The sequence below is a fragment of the Triturus cristatus genome, chromosome 7, assembly GCF_964204655.1.
Source record: "Triturus cristatus chromosome 7, aTriCri1.1, whole genome shotgun sequence".
Classification (NCBI taxonomy): Eukaryota; Metazoa; Chordata; class Amphibia; order Caudata; family Salamandridae; genus Triturus; species Triturus cristatus.
Window position 1 is genome coordinate 1,130,032,357 of NC_140590.1, and position 14,120 is coordinate 1,130,046,476.

General features: G+C 42.9%; 1 protein-coding gene across 3 annotated transcripts in view; it reads left to right on the forward strand.

Annotated features, from left to right (window-relative positions):
• The window catches only part of CPLX2 (complexin 2), a 669,325-nt gene that overhangs the window by 92,955 nt on the left and 562,250 nt on the right, over nucleotides 1-14,120 (forward strand). Inside the window, exon 1 of one of the 3 annotated variants that reach the window (XM_085618263.1) lies at nucleotides 294-387. The exons of the other annotated variants lie outside the window; for them this stretch is intronic. The gene's annotated coding sequence lies outside the window, so the exon portion shown is untranslated. Of the gene's footprint in view, nucleotides 1-293; nucleotides 388-14,120 lie in introns of those variants that run through there. 3 annotated transcript variants of the gene reach the window in all.

Genomic DNA, 14,120 nt, shown 5'->3' on the forward strand with positions numbered 1-14,120 from the left:
GTAAAGCTAACTCCACATATACATACATTGGTGATATATCTGTAGATGTGGAGTTAAGGAGAGTAAATCCTTACCTCTTTCTGTGCATTAACTTGTTCAATATTTTGTCCCTCAATATTATGGTCACAATATTGTGACCCACTGATATTCTGGTTCGATATTCCCTACTACAGACCAATAGTCAATCCTAATGTTTCGGGAGGCCGCTCATTCTCCTTCCTCGCGGCCAGAGCCTGGAACGACCTTCCGCTCCGCCTCAGACAGATAACATCGCTCCCCATCTTCGCAAGAAACCTCAAAACTGGCTCTTCGACAGACTCCCTCCTTGATGGACTGGAACCTGCGAATCCCCCCCCCCACACCCCCAGCGCCTTGAGACCCTTACGGGTGAGTAGTCACACTTAACAAACACCTGATTTGATTTGATTTAATGTTTGTTCAATTTACAAAGGACATACTAGTAAGTTCTTCTGCCAAATTTGTATCTCCTTTCCTGACTCAGGTAACTCCAAGGGTATAAACGTGTCAGAGTTCTCTTCTGAGGTGTATCTCTTGAATGATTGTCGGAGGGGGACTTGTTGATAATCGGATCTTTTCTATAATATAGTTTGTACCTAAGAAGTTTGTTTCTTCAGTGGAATCTGCCATCAGCTGTAGACCCTGGTGGAAAGGTTGTGTAGTTTTGTGTTGGCAGGGGTCTGGGACCACCCTAACTATTACATGTCAGCCATGGATCTCAGCTTTACATGCTTGCCTTTCATGTCTGCCCTTGGAACAATTCTCTGCATAGCAGTGTGGCTACTACACAGATTTTTATTTTTGGAGAAGTACTGTGGGAGAAAGTCACAGTTACATTTCAGAGCCACTTTTAAAGAATTCCGTTTTGTAGGAACATTTCTGGATGTGATTGTGCTGGGACAAACAATAGTTAACTGACATTATGCCTCCATTTTGTGTGTCCTGGCTTGCTATTTATAAGTGGTAACTCGTGTTGGTTTGCATTTGATTCACAGTGCGGGGATGCAGTTATTTTGACCTGTATCCCTGGGAAAGGTGTTCACTGTCCCTCGTGATGTGAAGTTCACTGAAAAGATACATGCATGCAGACAAACGTAGTAGTTTCTTGTACATCCTTAAGGCCATTGCAGCTGACTGGTCCTTGCAGCAACCCCTAGAGCTGTGCTTGAGAGAACTCACAGCTGCTTTGTCATTGTCTGGTTTCTGGCAGCAGACTTTATGCAGTTTGGCGACTTGCCTACTTACAAAGAAGTCATCTACTCCAGTCTGACCATCTCTGCTAAAAAATATGCCCAGAGATGCATCACCAAAACACAGGATGTGTGAGCTTTGCAGGCCCAAAGGACAACACTGCAAACAATACAGATCCGAATTGGGAAATGTGGCCTGCTTCTTGAGAAATATACATCACTTTGACCTGCTTGTACCATCACCCCCTTGTTGAAATGCCTGAGCCGAAATTGACGTGACTAATCTAGATGAAATGCTTGTTTGGATGCTGGTTTGATCAGCAAAACCCATTAGAGAGCAGAGGAAGTGTGTGTGCAAGGGGATATTTCAAAGCATTTACTGCCTGTATGCTTCGGATGCTACTTGCGTTTACTCTTTTGTGTGATTGTGTGTTGCAGCTGGATTTTCCTTTTGTCATGGCCAGCACTGCTGTCATGAGGTTAGTCTTGATTTAGGAGTTGGCTTTTTTAAAGACTTGTATTCAAATGACCTATTAGGAGCCGCAGTCTGCAATCACACCCTTAAATAATAAGAGGCAACTCTGAATCGAGATTAGCTGTGATAGAATCACAGCAGGGCTGAAAGGGACCATAATTAATGGGAAGGGCATTGTTAAAATAAAACACAACACACTGAAAAGACCAAAGTCTAACATGCTCTTACTGAAATACAAGCAAGCAGCACAGCAAACAATCAGGAGACAATTGTCATGTCAACGACCAAGAGCCCTCATCTAAATGTCCAGCTGGAGCACATAATGCTAAAATCAGTAACCCCCACCCCAGGGATATCACGATTAAAAAGAACACTTTTGCAAAAGTCACACAATTTTTTACAAAAGTACATATAAAAATTGTAATTTCTAAAAAATACAAAATTAGGCTAAGCCTCCTTTTACTGGGCTGCGCCGCCACTGAGCTAATAAAAGGAGGATGAACAACAGGCCTTGCAAATGTACCAGGCCAAAATACACCTGTGCTAGCAATTCTGCAGCCTGGCTCCCCGCATATGCCCACCGGCTCGCTCCATCGCCACTGCCCTTTGTCTAATATGCCCCTGCTGCCCATGACTTCTGTGGACAAAATCCCATCCCCCTGGCTGTCACCACCTCCATCCCCAGCCCATGCATCTGTCTCCCCCCATTCACCCGTGCAAGTCTCCTGTGCTCTCCTGGTTCACCCCCTGCTGCCCTGTGCATCTTTGGAATGGGGGCTGTCAGATGCCAGAGAGAGCAGAGTTTTCAAATTGAAATCTGCCCTCTTTCGCATTAGACACTGTTGGACTTGGCCCTTCTGGCAGGTTCACCCCTAAACTTTTTGCAATTATCCTAGCCTTTTCCCTATGTAGTGTTAGTGGTTTTAGGCCTCTAGGCACTTTAACACTGTGTCCCAGTGTAAAGTGCGTGCGCTCTGTGTTACATTGAATGAGACTGACCTGCCCTCCCATAGGAATGCATGGGGAATGTGTGTGTCCATGGTAGTTCCTGATGCGTGCGGAGTGCAGGGTCGAGTTTGGTATGTGTGAACTCGTGAGAGTGAATGCTGCGCGATGATGTGTGTGGCGTTACTGTGTCTAGTGTAGAAGTGCCACTTCTAGACGCTGGCATAAATGTGAAGTGACTGTCTGGCTTGTGATTGGCTGGTGTGCCTGGCTCCAGGAGCCCGGATGGGTCTGCCCCAGTGGTGGATAGGGAGATTTACATCCAGATGGGTGGGAGGAGTACACCTGGGACCTGAATAGGGCTGGGCTTTCCCCCACACAATGCTGGCTCCGCCCCCTGTGGTGCGACTGATGTCCCTAGCCTGTCCGGTGAATGGGGAGAGGGGCTGAGCACAACAGAGAGCTCCAAAACCAGTTGCACCTGGTTTTCCCTTAACCCTGCAGCCTGAGACAAAGGAAATGTGTATATAAAAAGGGGCTGCGACCCCATGTAAAATGTTCTGCTGTGCTTGTCCTGACGCTGAGGGGGCTGCTGCTGCTGGGCTCCAGGAGGAACCGCCACAAGGGACTGTCTCCCTGCTGGAGGGCCCTGTATGCTGGCCTGCCTGAGCCCAGCCTTGTCCCCCTGAACCTAGCACCTGGAAGAGCGCTTTATTTGCCTTATTGTGGGAGAAACGCTTTATTTGTTGCAGTCCAAGGAGGCGCTGTGGAGGACGGTGGGTGACTGCAGCACGAAGTTGCACCGTGTGGGATCCCCCCACAGGACCGTAAAACCGAGCGCGTGCCCACCTCGCGTTGTTGCCGCCGTAGGATTTGCCTTCAATTCAAGGGCGGGTGCCCACCCCACAATTGCCGGTGTACTACGCAGGAGCCTACCCGCTTATTTAATTATTTGGTTGAAAACGGGAGCCCACCCCGTTTCTTTAATTACTTGTTGTGCGCGGGTGCCCACCCCGCATCTGAGCCAAGAAAGAGTCACCGCCGCGTCCCGAGCCGCACATTGGATTCCCTCCGGGCCGCTGCCCAGCGCGACCCGGAAGGCAGGGACTCCGTGGGCGGGGCTTCCGGGAGGGGAAGCCCCGCGAGAGGAGAGTCCGCGCCGACAGAGAGAAAGAAGACGGGAGAGAACGGGAGCCTACCCCGCCTCCCCGTGTGCCCCTGCAGAGTCCCGGGTCCCAGGAGGGGGCCCGGGTGAATCCGAAGACACCGCCGCAGAGAAGAGACGCCGCAGAGAGGAGACGCCGCCTCACAGGCAGACGGTGAGTGCGGGCGTCCCTGCGGATCACTCCTCTGATGCGTGCAGAGTTTTCTCTGTTTTCGAGCCCCCGAGAGGCTCCAACGTGAATTGGGGCCCATTTTGTTCAGGGCTCACGAGTCCCCCGAGCGGGACTCCAACGTCTGGGGCATTCCTTGCGGTAGAGCAGCCCCGGATGACAGTGGGTCGCTCCAACGAGAGGGAAGTCTACTTCACTTTGAGTCCCTGGGTCAGGGCTCACAGAATTCTACAGCTGCCCCGCCTCGCAGTGGGCAGCTGCAACGTGGCACGTACTTGAAGTAAAAAGCCCAGTGAGACCCAGAGGGCACGGGTGTGCCCGGGCCTATTGGCATACTCACAGCTGCCCCGCCAGACAGAGGGCAGCTGCAATGTTCTGGACTTGGGTTTAGAGGGCACAGTAGGTGCCAGGCTCTTTCTTTGATTTCTACAGCTGCCCAGCAATTAGTGGGCAGCTGCCAAGTTTAGGTGGTGCAATTGCGCACCTTGGCTGCCTGCGCAGCCCAGCCCTGACATTTGGACAAAGGGCGTCCGAGCCCCTGAGAGGCCAAGTTGGCCTGGAGGCAGTTTTCCTGTGTGTGCCCTCACCTAGGATACATGGTTATTTTTACATGTGTACTTTTGCGTCATGTGTATTGCCTTTATGCTTATTTCTATTTCTAAAATGTGTCTAAGCGTAGGAGGTTGTTTTTCTAGAAGAAATTATGCTAGTGAGTTCAAGGTTCCCTGCGTGATATATGCCTAAGGTGTTTAGGATTGCGTACGGTGTACTTACCTTCTACCAGTGGTTACTGGTTGTGCGCTACATTTATTATTTGATCTACATTTCTACATTTACAATTTGGTGATTTGTGATGATTCTGACAGTGGTCCATGTGGCCCTGACTGGTGTAAATAGTCCCCTGTAAATTCTGCCCAGTGCCAGTTGGCACAGTGTAAATTGTGTGAATATTATCTAATGTGTTTTGGTATAATACAAAGGCTATTTTTATATATACCATTGTGTGGAGTTTCTTTTGTGGTGGGCCTTGGGTGTTGTTGTTGGGTGCGCGCGCAAACGCTTTACACATTGCCTCCGGGATAAGCCTGACTGCTCGTGCCAAGCTACCAAGGGGGTGAGCAGGGGTTATCTTTGGCGTGTAACTCCCCAGCCCTGACTTAGAGTGGTGGTTTCTGCCTGGCTTTGGCGCAAGCCTTAGCCATCATACACTACTCCGGGAGGGAGAAAAAGGGTCTGAGGGAAAGTTTACCGACCAATCTACAGTTCCAATCCCCAATACCTATATCAAACACACAGTGAGGAACTGGTGGTCTAACGGAACAAAACTTGTAGGGAACCAAACTGCCAAACTCTAAACACAAAAATAAACTCTTCTGCCTCGGATAATGCCTATGATAGGACATTCAACAGAGATCACAAGAAGTTGTCAGGATTTCCATCAACTGCCAAGAGAGGCCAGTGTCATCATCTGGTAATCCTTCAATCTTTGCCACTCTTCCTCAAATCCTTGAGGGAAATTATGTAGCAATAAGATTGCAACTAAGCCAACAAAGTCTAGTCACAAAAGGAGAGCAACAAAAGGTGGCTGATCAATGTGATCATGAAAGATAGTAAGTTATCTCTCGCTTGATGGAAATGATATTAGTGCAGTGCAGAACAGTGAAATTTAAAAAGGAGTTGGACAAGAGAGAAACAACCTTTAATCACCATCTCTATGCCAATCCTATTAAAAATATGCTAAAGCAACCTTGAACAAATAGGTTGCTTAACAGTGGGTCGACTAGTTTCAGCCAAGATGGAACTATGTCCGGCTTTCTTCAGGACATATATATCAAATTAAGCTACTGCAACAGTGAACTTGTGGTTTAAAACAAAATTGTCAAATGTACAACCTTGGGTGATGAGATCTCAGAGAGGGCAGGGTGATCTTCACTCCTAAAACAGACGGATACATAGAGAAATTAGAGTATTTATTGCTTAAAGAAATAGGTATAGTCTGATAACTTCCTGACAAGACTAAACTACGCATCATTTGAGGTGGTTCTTTATAAACAAATGCCAATAATTATTGGCGCACTATAATAGTAAGCTATTAAATCTGTGCACTCACCTGCACCTTTCTAGATACAGACCTCACCTCACCTGGTCACTAACTCAGGGATGGGAGACCCCGCTCTACAATGAATAAGAGAGTGGATCAGTGTTAGCACGAAGAATGCTGTGTATACTTTCAGAAATGTATTAAAATCTTAATATTGTTCGTCTTGTTTCCAATATGTCAACCAAACATTCAAACATTCACAAAGGGGTTTGTTTGTTGTCTCGGGAAGGGTCGTGTTCCGAGAGAAACATACACATAAAGAGACATTAACTGTGCGGCCTCCCTAGTAAGTATCGGCACAATTAACTAGAAAGGAAAAAAAGAAAGAAGAAAAGAGTGGCCACATCCAAACTGTGTTGGGTCAAAATGCTCGTAGAGGTAGGGCAACGATAGACGCAAAAGTCTCTGTCAATGTAATAAACTACAATCGAGTGTCAAGCAGGTGTGTATATGAACACTCAGTCAAGTGGTCATGATGCTAATTATGTCATAAGGTGATTTGGAATAGTGCCAAACCCCGGTCAAGTGTAGTTCAGGACTCGAGCTAGGGAGATGATTGAGACATCTCGCGTACTGGGAAAAATCAGTGAATTCTCATGTAGTGGAGACAGACCAGTGAAGAGTATTACACTACGCTTACGCCAAACTTGGCTAATGTTAATGCAGACTTATAAGTGTTGAAAATAGAAGAAAACGATTTGCGCACGAATAACACTCACCTATCCGTCGGTGCCTCGGGCTCCCCTGTGTTTGTGGGAGGTACCGAGGCGCTGATCAGGTGGTGTATATATGCGTGTGCATAACGTGAGAGTCGTTGCCAATCGGAGCACTCGGTTAGAACTACGAGATGACCTCATCTCTTCAGGAAGCGGTAGTACAAGCGATGTATATGAGCGTGTACATAGCGTTAGAACTGTAGTCAATCAAAACGCTAAGTTAATTACAAAAGTACCTCATTATTTCAAGAAATGATAATTATTTTATGTCTGCAAAGTAAAAATACATCACCCAAATGCTAGCAATGCAAGCTATGAGGACGAGTATCTAAGGCAAATATATATGAACAATGGTTCCGTAGGGGAAACAATATTATTTACAATTAAGAAAAATCAATTGAACATAAACACAGCAATCGATGATCTAGCAAGCAATTAATCTTGAAGAATGAATAATACTTCAAAAAACGTAACAATTTATTTTTTAGTATTTCATCTGAATTTTAAATCATTCATCAACTCCTTTAGATATGTACAAAAATGAGAACGGGCTGTATATACAATAATATTTACAAAACAACGACGCAGTGACAAAGTGAATAAGGTGACTCTGTGTGATAGTGAAGAAGTGAATATTTACAATGTTATGTGCGTGATTATCAATAAAATACAAAGGAAGTTTTTTACACAAAAAGTCCTCAGCTAAATTATGTATAGGTAATGAGCCTTGTATGGCACAAGTCCTGTAATCTGTATATACAAGGAATTCCAGTTAGTGCAGGACTGTGGAACCGTCAACGTTTCGACCCTATATCGACCAGTTGTTCTATACAGTCATGTCGGGTCTTCTTCAGGACATTGGGGATGTATAACAGCCTGCATAAAATAGATATAGATCAATATCTCTGCTGTGTTAAAAGTAAAAACAGGGAAGGTATAAGTTTCCCATAAACTCACCCAAATATAGGTGATAGGACCGATGTCCAACAGTATGACGTGATTGCTGCTCAGTGTCAGTCAGAGGAGAATACCTATTGACATATGTGCAAATTAGTAAGCAAATATTGGATGCCAGTCTTATTTAAACACCATATGGGACGTGTAAAAATATTAATTTTTACCAGTGTCGTAGAAGGTCTAGATTCTTCTTCGTCTATTTATTTACTCTTTTTCTTCGTTTGTCATTCAGATTAGCGTGCACGCTATGAGTCACTGCAAACATGAACGCAAATAAGGGTATTCAGAATAATAACTATAAAGCCCAAATTGGGCACCATTAGAGCTTAGTGATCCATGTGATGGCTCACCTGACTTCAGGATAAATATTTAGTGCTGCCGGAGTCACGGTCATCAGGATACCAATTCGACTAGAAGAAACCATAAATCAGCCCTCATTAAATATTAGACTAATATGGTCTGTCAACATTTCAAGACTTCTAAACTGTTGGCTCATAGTATGCTCTGGTTCATTCAAAACGCAATCCTATTTGAGCGAAAATCCTATGATAGCGATGAGTCATGAATGAACCCTCATAAAAGCCACTGTGATCTGTGGGTATTTCAAAGAATGTCATGATTTCACTCATTGACACTACAACCTGTGACCCAATTAAAAAGAGATTAAACAACCAATAACATTAAAGTTTGTTGTAGTGGCGGCGAATCAACACAAGAGTAGCAGACGGTGTATAATGGACCTTCAAAAACATTTACTATACGCCAAATACACTAATCAATTTTCTGAAAGCCAATAGTTACTTCACGCACCACCAGCGTCCCGCACGACATCATGGAGATTTAACCTCCGCCAAATAAACTAATCGGCTATAATTAGCAATCGTTACTTCACGCGCTACGAGCGTCAAGCCAGATATTGTGGAGATTTCTCCTACCTGATGTATTCAGTGTATTCTCCTAGTCTCGGGGAGTCCGTCTGAAGCACGCCACCAGCCCGACTGCGGAGCGTGCAGCAGCTAAATAGTAGCTGCTCATAGATATAGAAACGAGACTGGTGTGGGTGTTTTTTATAAAGAAGCAAGGCCCATTTTAGTTTATTAAATCTGTAATTGCCGAATTGTTTGCGATGTTAATTTTGATAACATATTTAAACAGATGATACAACCTCACAGTTCTAACTAAAACACCGTCGGGTAAAGGCATACTTAGGCAAAATGAAATAAAATGCTCGAACTAGCAAATCTAGCAAATCTGAACAGACCTGGCCGAATTGCTTACGATGTTAGTTTTAATAATGTATTTCGGCGGGTGATACGATTGCACAACCCCACAGTTCTACCTAGCGCACCGACGCGCTAAAGCATGATACGCTTCGGCAGAATGAAACAAATTGCTCGAACTCGCAAAACTAAACAGAACTTAACCTACGGGCATTTCATTACCATGTAGGTGAATTCACAATACTTAAAAAACAAAACACATCATGTTTTGAATGTTTAAGAACAATAAATCGATTAAACAACCAATAACATTAAAGTTTTTAAAAGAAGGTTGTAATGTTCTGTGATCAAAGGCGGTTGTTCCAAAAGGTGTCAGAAGTCGTGGATAACATTTTTTTAACCTAAGCCATTCTTTGGACCAATGTGAGCAAACCATATATATATATATATAATAGCATTTGGTGGCATTATGATGATTGTTACTTACAGTGCATTTCATGTAGCATGCAAGTGACATAGAAAGGCTGTCATTGTATATGCATTTTTCACAACATTTCATCGCACCTTGGTGACAGGACAACCGAAGGTAGTCATAGCCTGTATCTTTGGAGTAATGTCAAAGGAAGCATGTCAATAAGATGGTTTGGACCTTATTGTGTACAGTGTGTTTCATACAAAGTAACCATAATGTGCAGATGATGTCAATACATGTGTATTTCAACAATTGTTCATCGAATCTTTACAGTGATCATGAACTGAGACTGTGGATTGTTATCAAAGTTCCAAAAAACTTATCGCAGACAAGTAAAGTGGTAATATATAATTACCTAAAGCATAACATTCCCAGTTGTTTGTTAGTCTCCTCATTTTCGTTGAGCCCTGTCTTTACAGAATCTAGGGAGTGGATCCATCTGCACTCCTTATAATTGAGCATGGAATGAATATTACCGCCTCTCGGATGCAGCCGCACCCTCTCAATTACTGTCCATCTCATACTGTCTGGTGGATGGTTGAAGCTCAAGAAATGGTCAACTAGAGGTGCCCCTTGCGTTCTGCATTTGACCCTGCTCATATGTTGCAGAATTCTACATTTGATTTTTTGTGTAGTTTGCCCTACATATACTTTATCGCATGGACAATAAATTGCATAAATAACGTTGTTACTGTTGCAATTAGTAAATGTAGGTCATGTGAAGTTCTTTGTGCCATACACGAATAACATACCCTCTATCGATGAGTCACAAGCTTTACAGTTGCCACATTTTTTATGGCCCAAGATGGGTGGCAATGATAGTTGCGAGCGTAAGTCTGGTTTAGGGGGACCATGAAGGTAGGCACTGACCACTGTATCTTTTATACTCTTGCCACGTTTAAATGCAAATAGTGGTAATTCCGTAGTTCCAATTTCTGTGGCTACCAGATTCCAATACTTAGCAATAGTTTTTTTAATGGATTGGCTATCTGGGTTGAAGGTGGTAACACAGACTATTCTATCACTCGTCTTTTCACTTGTTTTAGTCTCTAGTAGAGTTTCTCGTGGACAGTACCAGGCTCTCTTTTTAGCCCGTTTCAGGAGGGTGTTAAGGTAACCTCTATCTCTTAGCCTTTTTGTGAGAACAGTTGCTTCCGCAAAGTAATCTGCTCTCAGTGTGCAGTTGCGACGCAGTCTAAGAAACTGCCCATAGGGCAGATTATCTCGAAGACTGCGGGGATGGTTCGAATTATAGCTCAGAAGAGCGTTTCTCTCAATTGGTTTTCTGTACAATCCAGTAAAGAGTACCCCCTCCGCCGTTTTCACATTGAGGTCTAAGAAGCTTATAGTTTCACTGTTTTCGCTCATTGTAAATTTTATGTCGTTGGATCTTCCATTTAGCCAGTCAAAAAACGACTTGAGGGTCGTAGTTGAGCCGGTCCAAATCATAAAGACATCATCAATATATCTTTTCCATATATCGATGCTGTCTCTATATGGATTACTTTCATCATAAAGAAAGGTCCACTCAAAATGGTTCATGTAAAGGTTTGCCAGGGACGGCGCATAGCTCGTGCCCATAGCAACGCCCTTGCATTGGAAAAAATATTGATTTTGAAACACAAAGTAGTTTTTTGTCATTGCGATGTCCAACATGGCTATTAAGAAATCCGTAGGGATTCTATGGGGAGCGGGTCTTGTATTGAGTACTTCTTTTACTACAGCCAGTGCCTCTTGTTGTGGTATGCTCGTGTACAAGGAGGAAACGTCTAAGGTTACTAAGAGTTGTTTCTCCTTATCAAATGGATGGTCCTCTATGAACTGGATCATTTGAGTTGAATCCCGAACATAGGATTTAGTGGCAATCACAAATGGCTGTAGAAAGTAATCAATATATTGATTTAAAGGTTCCAGTATGGAGCCACAGCCCGATACGATTGGGCGTCCCGGTGGTTTATCAAGGTTCTTATGGACTTTCGGCAGAGTATAAATTGTTGGAATTCTGGGGTTAGTTTGAGTGAGAAATTTAGACTCTGGGATACTAAGGAAACCTGAATCTAGTGCTTGTGTTAGTAAGGAATCAATCAGAATTTTTATTTCGGGTGTAGGATCCTTTGTGATTGGTTGGTAGCTATCACGGTCATTAAGTTGTCTTTGGATTTCATCTATGTAATCACTCCGATTTTGTATTATGATTGAACCCCCTTTATCAGCAGCTTTGATAATTATTTGGTCGTTGTTCTTTAAGGACTGTAGGGCCAATTTTTCTCTCAATGAGATATTATAGGGGACAAATCTAGGTTTGTCCAATGTGGACAAAACTTCATGTGTAACAATTTGTTCAAAAGCTACAATTTTTTGGCTCATAGTCTGTATACCAGGTGTAAAAACAGAATTAGGTTTGAAAGGTGTTGCTGCAATAGACCGAACACAAGGTTCTCTATGTGCATAAAAGTACTTTAGTCTGACCTTTCTGAAAAACTGCATCAATTCAAGTTTTGCCATAAAGGGATCTGTTCTCTGAGTGGGCACAAAAGATAGCCCTTTTGATAGAATATTATTTTCTTCTTGCGACAAAATGTAGTTAGAGAGATTAATGATAGGATTGCTCTCGTTTACACCCACCGGTTCAATTTGGATGTTATTGGGAGTGAGGGCATCTCTAGTGTCAACCTCTCTAGGAGGAACATTTGTCGGTAGTAAGGTCATATTTGAATTTTCAGTAATTAAGGTGTCAGACGTTGTATTAGGGGAAGTCGACGTTACCATCGGTATGTCTGGCGTCTTGTTGAAATTTCCCCATGATTCACCTGGTCGTAGAATCTCACTTGTTGGTTGCCTCGTTGGGGTGGGGGATTCTGATTTCCCCTTTGGGTGTGGGCCTGTTGGTTCCCGCCCCTGCCGCGATACCAACCTCTCTGTCTCTGAAACCCTCTCCCTCTGTTGGAACTCCATGGCGCGTCCCCTAAAAAAGACTGTTGTTGAGGGCCTTGTGGTCTTGATGCTGTGCTTGTCGAAGCTTGCTCACTTTCACCTTCGGAATTACTCCCAAAGGAGGAATTCGACAAGGTGGTGAACCTTCGTGGACCCTGTCTGCTGCGGTTCGTGTAAAAGCCTTGATTATCCTGCTGGTAGTAATCGTCTGAGATATAAGGATATGTTATCTTTTTGTCATAATTCTGTATATCCTTCTGTAATTTGTCTGACTTTCTTTGTAGTGTGAAAGTATGGAATTCGGCGAGTGTTTTCTCTGCCTTTTCCAATGCTTCTTTAGCGTTTGTTAAAGTATTGTCTCCCACTATTTCTCTTTTAAGATCATTGATTTCTTGGATAAGTTTTTTCGAATATTCCAAAGCCGTCTCAACTCCAAGTACCATCCAGTATCTTGAACAGTTATTTGAAATAAAACTAAAACCTTCTCTAAATTTAGGAATATCAATGAAAATAGCGGGTTCGTTTCGAACTTGAAGACCCTTGGGAATAATATTGGCCTGTAAGTATTTAGTCAGAAAATGTCCATGTAGTCTAGTTCGTACTAGCTTCTTTTCTAGACGTTCTAATTTTGTCAATTTATCATTTAGTGTAGTATTGATGGCTGATAACTCTACTCCAAAAGAATTTGATACTCCTTGTTCAGCTATTAGTTTCGCTATATATTCTTCAGTATAAGAAAGAGTATCTGACATATTTTGTTTCTAAATGAATTTGCAGAGAAAACCCTCGCAAGCCAGCGCTTGCACAGGACAAGAGTTAAGCACACAGGGGTAACCCTATAACCCAAGGAACCTGGGCCTCGTAAATATATATGAACAATGGTTCCGTAGGGGAAACAATATTATTTACAATTAAGAAAAATCAATTGAACATAAACACAGCAATCGATGATCTAGCAAGCAATTAATCTTGAAGAATGAATAATACTTCAAAAAACGTAACAAATTATTTTTTAGTATTTCATCTGAATTTTAAATCATTCATCAACTCCTTTAGATATGTACAAAAATGAGAACGGGCTGTATATACAATAATATTTACAAAACAACGACGCAGTGACAAAGTGAATAAGGTGACTCTGTGTGATAGTGAAGAAGTGAATATTTACAATGTTATGTGCGTGATTATCAATAAAATACAAAGGAAGTTTTTTACACAAAAAGTCCTCAGCTAAATTATGGATAGGTAATGAGCCTTGTATGGCACAAGTCCTGTAATCTGTATATACAAGGAATTCCAGTTAGTGCAGGACTGTGGAACCGTCAACGTTTCGACCCTATATCGACCAGTTGTTCTATACAGTCATGTCGGGTCTTCTTCAGGACATTGGGGATGTATAACAGCCTGCATAAAATAGATATAGATCAATATCTCTGCTGTGTTAAAAGTAAAAACAGGGAAGGTATAAGTTTCCCATAAACTCACCCAAATATAGGTGATAGGACCGATGTCCAACAGTATGACGTGATTGCTGCTCAGTGTCAGTCAGAGGAGAATACCTATTGACATATGTGCAAATTAGTAAGCAAATATTGGATGCCAGTCTTATTTAAACACCATATGGGACGTGTAAAAATATTAATTTTTACCAGTGTCGTAGAAGGTCTAGATTCTTCTTCGTCTATTTATTTACTCTTTTTCTTCGTTTGTCATTCAGATTAGCGTGCACGCTATGAGTCACTGCAAACATGAACGCAA